Source organism: Asparagus officinalis, unplaced genomic scaffold (assembly GCF_001876935.1).
Source record: "Asparagus officinalis unplaced genomic scaffold, Aspof.V1 AsparagusV1_Un596, whole genome shotgun sequence".
Classification (NCBI taxonomy): domain Eukaryota; kingdom Viridiplantae; phylum Streptophyta; class Magnoliopsida; order Asparagales; family Asparagaceae; genus Asparagus; species Asparagus officinalis.
Window position 1 is genome coordinate 33,740 of NW_017972858.1, and position 9,076 is coordinate 42,815.

The window sequence follows — 9,076 nt, forward strand, 5'->3', positions numbered from 1 at the left end:
ATATCAAAATTAAGGGAAACAAGAAGAAGATGATGATGATATGGAGATTTACCCTCCGTTGTTCTCGTGCATCCAGTTGCGACCCGCCATTGATGAAGGTTGAAGAAGGAGATGGGTGATGGGAGTTTGGGGTTTTTCTTTTTTCTTTTCCCCCCTTCGTATAATTTTGATTCTCTTGGGTCTCAAGAAAGCAGTCGGGGGCTTCTGGGAGCTTTTGGGAGAACAGGTTGATTTCGGGTCGGATGTTACAACACATTGGCGGAGGCAGCGAACTCCGACGGTAGCGGCGAGTTCAAAAAACCCTAGTTCAGAGAAGGCGCACTGCAGGCTCGACGGCGGCGGCGAACTTTAGGTGATATCGACGGCAGCGGCGAACTCGGGCAGCGGCGACGAACTCAGGGGGGACCGATTTTTTGATGAGAGAGAGAGAGAGAGAGAGAGAGAGAGAACGGGGGTTTTGGGGGGGATTTCTTGGTTTTTTCTTTTTTTTTTCCGAAAATAATGGGGGGAATTTCCCTCCGTTGGGCGTGTACATTAAATTCAGTGTGCCCCAACGGTTTAAACCATTGGGGCTGATAAAACCAGCCCCAACGGTTGTATACAACCGTTGGGGCTGAACATCTTTTTACTAGTGATATATAATTAACAATGGAACATGATGACGGACCGGATTCATCGAGAACCAAGCGGAGAGAAGATTTCGAGAGAACCCAAGAACTCCTTTCTCTTATCTTGGCTTTTGTGGCTTACATGGCCGCCCTTCCATCGGAGAATATGAAAAGGCTTGGATCAGATCACGGCGAATATTTTATAAAGAAGATTGATTGTATGCTGAAGCATCTGCATGAAGCAGTGCATGTCACAGAAAACACTATGAATTCCCTGAAAGTAGATCTCGGCTTCGACGAAGACGACCCTGGCAGCGTCGACGATGGGGATGGTATCTGATCATCACAATTCGTATTCTGGTGAAAACTTTTTACCGCGTTCGAAGTCGAGTTCTATGTATCGCCGGGTAGACTAGTATTGCTGGTTATTACGATTGAATGTTATTAGTTTTCAACCTTTTTATGTTCTCTTTTACTTCTGCGGATTAACTTTGTGCATTAATTGGCGAGTAATTCAGAGATTCGATTCCAAATTAAGTTTGTTTAGTAAATGACTGGTTGGGTGATCTTAATTTACCATTCATGGAATTTTTACCTGTGACTATTAAATGTGTTCGTGATCATTAACAGACTAACGGTAACTATCTGTAATATTCAATTTTAAACATTATGTGTGTACTAATGTATTATAATTGGATGTGTGTGTGTGTCTTTGGACGTTCTTGATCATTATACATAATGATTAGTTCCTTCTTGATTGCGCTCTTGGATGATTACCGGTTTGTCAACTGTCCAACCAAAAAAAAGAAAAAAAAAAGAAAGAAAAAAAGAAGAAGATGGAGAGTAGTGATGTAAATCATGTAAATATGTTGAATTATATGTCTACTTCCAAATCACCTCCGCCCCCCCCCGCACCCTCCTTTGTTGTTTTCAAAAGTTTTTTAGCTTTTAGGATAATTATTCTTTTTAGTTTTTTTCAGAAGATAATTGAGTGATGAGATGTAAATTTTATACAAATGCTATTGTTGTTAATTTCTAAAATGCATTCACATACGCACATCAGAAGAATATGACGTATTTTTTTTTTTGAAACCTGAAAACACAGGGTGAGATACCCTGGCATATATCTCATATATAATATATATAATATATATATAAACGAGGTGAGATGACAAGGATAAAATCTGGTACACAGCAAGCTACTCAAAATACGCCATAAAGGTGGGGTAGCGATGGAAAGGAATAGTCGGGTAGTGAGAGCGACCTTGTCGTCACTACTAGACTATATACCCCATAGAACATCCAACCTAGGCGGGGGGTGGGGGGGGGGGGGGGGGGGGGGCGGCGGATAGAGTTGGACATGATCTACAACAACAACAATACAGAAAATGCTAACAGTCATTACCAAAACATAGGAGAGAGAAAAAGGGATGAGGGACTGATTGCACACTAACAAAAGTGATGGCCAAGGTGAGTTGAACTAGCTTTCTTCGGAGAAGTTGTCTCCAAAGTCTCCAGCAGTGTTCTTCTTAGCTAATTCCTGCAACTTTAAATTCTTTGCAGCCCTATGAATACGTCTCGCAAGACTATCTTCTTCAGCCCCTGCCCAAAACATAACATATCTTGCAATGTTAGCCGCAATATCAGTTGGGGAGGCATGGTAATCTCTAAAAATAGTGTTGTTACGACAAAGCCACATCCACCAGCAGTAACATGGCAATAAATACTTCCATATTGCTTTAATGTCTGAACCAGAGTTGTGCTCTTTATATAGAAGGATCAAAGCATCCATAGAGGGAGGCCAAGTAGCCGGAGGCTGAAGAGGGAGGAGGGAGTTCCAAACTGAAACAACTAAGGGACAGGATATGAAAAATGATCTTGGGTTTCCACTTCCTGGTTGCAATGGGGGCAACGGGGGTCGCCACTCCAGCCTTTGATAATCAGATTTGCCCTAGTGTTGAGCTTATTCTTGCTGATGATCCAGAACAGTATCTTGACCTTCAGAGGAACATGAGATTTCCAGATAAAGGTGTGAAGATGGGATTTCGTACCTCCAGAGTTAAGGGTGCTGTAGAAGGATTTGACACTGAAGGAGCCAGAGGGATGGAGGGGCCACACAAGGCAATCAGAGGCAAGGGTGTTTACCTTGTATTTCCCGTCCAAAAGAGACAACAGGTTGTTAATTTCATTCTTATCTACATTTTGTAATTCCCCTTCTGAGGGTGGAATATGACGTATTTTAGAACCGAACTTTATATTAAATTTACAGTAAGGGGTTGTTTGGTTCGTTTCCTAGATATAGGGAAATGCATTTTCATGTACAAAAACATAAGTTTTGTGTTTTCCAAACTTTTCCAAGAAATAGATTGTTTCGCTTTGGTTCGCACAAAAAAAATAGTGGGAAACCAATGTATTTATTTTTCTTGTGTTTGGTTCGCATAGAAAAAAGGGAAAACTTTTGTTGATATGATATTTCCTACCTTTCTTGTGTTTGGTTGGTTTTGAAGTTTGTAGTGAAAAGTGTTTGAGGTCACCATGGTAAGATTACCCCCACTATATATAAATTTATTTATGCTCGTTATATGATGTAATCTTAATCATATAAAAGTTCGAATGTAATTAACATGAACAAATAATAATATCCTAAATGAATTATAAATTTATGTTTGTATTAATGAAATCATACGAAACAACATTTTTTACAAAACAACATTTCTGTTTGAATACTCATCCTTCTCACAAAACAACATTTTTTACAAGTTCTGCTACATTTTCTCGAGCTTGGAGTGAGACATCTTCTGTTGAGTTACCACTATTATTTCTTAGATCTAGTGGGGATACAGGTTGTACGACTGCGGGATCAGGCGGTAGCCGTGCTAAAAGCTTCAACAATAAATACTTGGAGAAAACAATCAGAAATTATAAGCTCAAAAATTCCATCTTCAAGGAGAGAAACTAGGCAATACTGAAGTTGGAAGAAGGATTTCGCAGTGTAATATATGCACCTTAAATCTATTGTTCTCAACAATTCATTCCTGGTTGAATTGATTACACAGATGAATTGCCAATAACTAGTGCAAGAAAGGTGATCTTATAACTAGTTAATTAAGAAAGAAAATGCTTACTTTGTTGCATCTGATGATGATGTCTCGACTTTTACCTGTAGATGAGTTTAGAAGCAATCTATTAATAAACCATGCATCACAATTTGAAAGAAAAAAAATTCTCAAAGCAACATGGATAGAAGAAAGATATTAGGAAGTTACTTTCTGATTTCGACGAGCCTCCTTCGAGCAGCTATTATCTGTCAAATAAACCATGCTTGAAAATAATTCTTGACATCATGTCAAATAAATCAGCCACATGTATATGAGAATTATGGCTGTGGGCTCAGAACTTGTTCAATATCATCATTATTAGCCTCCAGTGCAATATCAATAGATACTGCAGGTTGCTAAACTCAGATAAATTGAAAAGCATCATAGCCTAATTTGACCACCTGTAAACAATATCAAAATAATCAAATCTAGCTATCACGCCCCGCTTCCCAAAATATCGAGGAATAAGAACGTGAACAAGCCCGCGACGTATTAGATTAAGGAGAATAAATAAAAATAAATATTGCTCCTCGACCTAATACGCTAAGCGTCTGGAAATAAATACAATGCAAAGGCACGGGTCCCCGATCACAAATAACAAGAATATAATGAACAACATAGAATAAAATAATACATATCACAAATAAATATCATCCAAGACATAAAAATAGGGGTCAAACATGCCCTTATACAAATTGAACAATGAATACTGAAGAAAATGTAAACTACATCGTTCAACGGTAATAGAAAGGAAAATACTACAAAAACAACTAAGATCATCAACTAAAAGGAGATAACTGCTCGGTCTATTCTCCAACTCTATCTGAAAGGCACTCTTACTGAGAATCCTCTGGTTCCTGGCAATCTCCCAGCTAGACCTGTTCTTCCTCTAAGTCTGACGTACACTAGAGAAAACAGGTGTACGTCAGCGTGCATGGCACACGACAAGACCCAACAAAAGAAAAGAACGAACGAAAACCCAATGTGAAAAACGATACAACAACAGAAATGATAAAGAAACGTGCAACTGGAAATCCAACAAAATCAATCAAGCAACAAGTCAATCATGCAGCTAGCGATCAGAAATCATCAAAGTAATAATAACTAGATAAAATTAATACTTAAAAATCTACAACAAGAGACATAGTACGTCGAGCGAAATAATCTAAACAAGGAAACCCTCATGTATATACCATATGTCTCAAATTGTAGATAATTAAATATTAACTCTGATCTATGTATGACAAGAAATACAACTAGCCTACATCTCACAAGAATCCTAATCACCTTAAGTAACAAGGTCATGTAACTAGCCATTCTATAACAAGTCACCGGTCACATCTCACACAGAATCAACGTTCATATCATCGGATAACTGGCAGTTCACAAATCCCCTACGTGCATCCAAACCCGCGAAACGGTTCGGTGAGAGGACTACACACAATCCGATTTCGGCCTGGTTCGAACTCAAGCAAAACTCATGTGACGAAATGATTTCACTGACCAAGTGCGAAACGGTTCACTTGGTCCAACAAACTAACCCCAGTGCGAAATGGTTCACTGGTGTGAGTCTGGAAGATACATCAACAGCCTTATCCAATCACATGAACATAGACTTCCTCATCCCAACTCTCTTGTATTTTCTAAATCAACCATAATCCTCATTGAAACTTGGGTTCACCACCTAAACACAGTCAACACACCCACACATGTCACTAAGTCTGTTCATGACGCACGAGGCCACTAAGTCATGAACTACTAATGGTTCTCAAACACAACATGGACAATACATAACAGACATGTCAAATACATTAAATAAATGCAAAACGTGAAATGTGATCATAAACAGTAAAAACATACATGTAGTCCGGTTTTATCAATATCTTGTTATCCAACCCTCTAAACTACTCATACAAATCATAAATTACTTAAAATCCAAAATAGATAATTATTTTTGCAAATAAATTCCTTTAGATTATCATTATTATCAAAAATGATTCTTTTTCCAAAATAATTCCTTTAAAATTATCATAATTTTTTTTCTAAATGATTATGTTCTTAATAAATTCTTTTTAATTAATATATAATTATCAAAAAAAATGATTCCGCTACCAAAATAAATTCTTTTAATCTATTATAATTATTCTAAAAATACTATTTATCACATAATTACAATTTATTTAATATTATTCATCAAATCCACGTAGATAATTATATCACAAATTAACATAACAGATAAATCACAATTTCATCAATAAGCCCACACATGTAATTATTAACAGATCTAAAATTACAGATAATTCATAATAAATAGAAAAATTCAGATCTGAGCAAGTGGGATCTTGCACATAATAAATTACGATAAAACTAAGAGTTAAAATAAAAATAATCGAGGTTTGGGATCTTGTCTGCGAGGCTAATAGACCTGTGGACGAGGCGACAACGCCATTTCTTGTTGTTCGTTGTTCGACGACGCGCGCAGCGGATTGACGGTTGACTTATGGAGCTGGACGGCGACATTGGTGACGGGTTCAACAGTGCGGGGATCTCAGCGTGGCTACGGGGTTGCCGTCAGCGGGAGGGGTCGCCGCAGCAATGTCAAGGCGAGGCGAGGGGCATCGGGCGGCGGTTGGTTGAGGAGGCAGCGGCGGCGGGTCGTCGGGTTAACGTCGCGTGCTCGCTCGGCGTGTGGGGCCTAGCGGTCCAAGGGGAGGGGCGGCGGACCTGGTGGAGCTGCAGGCGGTGTGGCAAGCTCGGCGTGCTGTGCAGGCAGAGGATCTGGGGGTTGGGGTTCGTGATGGTGGTAGAGGTGTTGGAATCACTATACTTATTGAGACTTTTTAAACTTTAACTTTACTCTTCTAAACTTGTAAAGTTCTGACGAAGTTTACTAACCGCTCTCAATTATGTCTTTTCTCTTTACTTTTTATAGTAATTGATCATATTTTTAACTATCTACCACAGCGAACAACGATGCTCACTAGTCCACTTAAACACTATGAGATACTTGGCTGAAGATGGAAGCTCAAAAGTCAAATATCAGTCTAATGCTATGGTCTTGCGCCACTGAGAAGTCCTGCAAGCTGTGCTACGGGCACAGTCTACTGATGAAAGTCTGCAGTTTGAACTTTTACTTCCGAATGAAGACATGAGAAACGCTATAGAGTCGCAGACGCGCTAATACTGCGTTTGCTCTAGCCTGATACTCCTGATATACTGTAAGGAACAAAGGCGGATATACAGGCGCGAATGTAATGGAAGGAAGGTTGACTGTTTCTCTCTCGAGATCGGCGGGCTAAGAACCCCTATCCGCATCACCTTAAGTGTTGTGAACTAACTGACCGGTATACACCGTGAAGAAAATGGGCGTAGAGAGTGCAGGCAAAACAGCAGAAGAAATCAGTCCGGCAGACTGGCGTCGACCGACTGGGAACGTGCACAAAGGCGCAGCTAGGACTCGAAGCTGAAGGCAGTTCGAATCGTGACGCGTCGACCGCGAGGACCCCTGTAGGTTGTTTTTTTGGTCTCGGGATGAGATTGCGGTCGACACGGTCACGGTCGACCAGGTCGCATTGTCAGGCGTGCAAAACAATGCTTAGATAGGTATCCAAACATAGAGAATAAGGATCACTCAAAAAATCACAGAATTGATGCTGCATACCTGTTCTTTGGAAAATCAAGACAGGTTATGAACTGTCTCGCCAGCGAGAACAGGCTTTGCTGTCGGCCGCTCAGCAGGAAGCAGGGCTTTGCTGTGCCGCGCGCAGCGAGAACAGTGTTGAAATGGTCAAAAGCCACCTTTAAATAATGCCCACCGAGCGAGGCATGTGTCCATTAACTCAAGGGACGTGAGAGACACATGCGTGGCGAAAATCGCACGGGTGAATAAACTGACACAAATAACGGAGTTTGAAAGCGTGGGAAGACAGTTTAAAACGAAACTGCTAGGAATATTCTTTTTCGCGCGAGACATCATTTGCTGTCTCGCGGCCGAGACAGCCCAAACCTGTCTCGCCCCCGAGACAGTAAACACTGTCTCGCGCTGCTAATTTCGCCGTTTTGTTGAGTTTTGAGTTACAGACAGCGCCAGAGGCTATAAATACCCCCTGAGGGTCACTTCTGAGCAGAGGATGCGAGCAATATTTTCGAGCAATTGCAGAGCAGAGAGAGAGGCAGACTTGAGTTCTTGGTGTGATTCCCGCTTGAGATTCCGATGCTTGACGTTGATTTTCAAGAAGAACGACTATCTAGCTTTGATACGATATCGATTTTACAAATTCTCAGTTGCGATTAAAGGAAGAAGGAAGAATGCATTAAACCCGCCTTCAGCGATCTGTGATTCGGCGGTCGCACGAACGCAAAGCGTTCGCGCGCAACAGGGCAAAGTCCCGACTAAAAAGGAAGAATCGATAGACGATTTTGTGTTATTTTTCTCAACAAGTTGTAATTTTTTGGCTTTGTTGTGTAGAAAAGGTCTTATAAAAAGACTAATTCACCTTGAATTTGTTATAATCGACTGAAGATATAATGAATTTCACCGCAAAACCAATTTTTGACGAAAAGCAACGTGGCGAGCCACAGTGGCGAGCCAGCGGCAGCCGTGCTGCCGCGGAGCTTGCGGTGTGGCAACGCGATGCAAGATCGTTGTCAATTGAAGAGATCGAATACGAGTTCGATCAGGCAAGTTGAGAGGTATTTGTCATGCCTCATCTGCGAAATCTTCGCTCGTCTGCGCCAAGATATAGGAAGATTTTCGTGCTTCTAAGAAAACTTTCAAGTCTGGCCATTGCCAACGATAGGCCACAGCGAAGGATTCTTGGCCCGAGTCGTTGCTAAGGAATGTCCCCTGGGCAAGCGTTTCTGCTCGCAGAATGACTCCGTAGCCAATTGTAGGAGTCATTGAAATCAATAGCTCACAGCGGTGCTGACGAAGAGGGCTCGTCAGTAAGACAGCGCCAGCGCCGTGCTCAGTCAATTGGCTAAGGCCATGCAAGCAAACCGGACGGGGTGCTATTACTATGTGGACACTAGAGTCGAAGGAAAACAAGAAATGGACTTCAGTTGCCTCAGACGGCAAAATATAATCATATTTTTCTGTGCACAGGGCTTACATGACGAAGGAGTGGAGACCCTTCGTCAAAAGGGGCTCGGCTCACCCTTAAGGAACGAATACAAAGGCGTCAGGTGAAAGCCGCCGCGTGCGCGCGAGCGCTCTTCGTCAACGAAAACAAGGAATATCAAGAAGGAAGTTTGGTGTCTGAAAAGCCACCAATAACCGTAAAGTTTTGGGTTCCGAGGGCGCGCAAACATGCCGTTTCGGGCGCCGTCTAATGTATCACCCAGTGAACACGATGGTGTATAGTCCAGATT

General features: G+C 41.3%; 1 protein-coding gene and 1 pseudogene across 1 annotated transcript in view; both read right to left on the reverse strand.

The window, feature by feature from the left end:
* Window positions 1–90, reverse strand: part of LOC109827978 — a 20,965-nt pseudogene extending 20,875 nt beyond the window's left edge.
* Window positions 1–9,076, reverse strand: part of LOC109827980 (probable U3 small nucleolar RNA-associated protein 11) — a 112,713-nt gene that overhangs the window by 20,877 nt on the left and 82,760 nt on the right. The window lies entirely within an intron of this gene.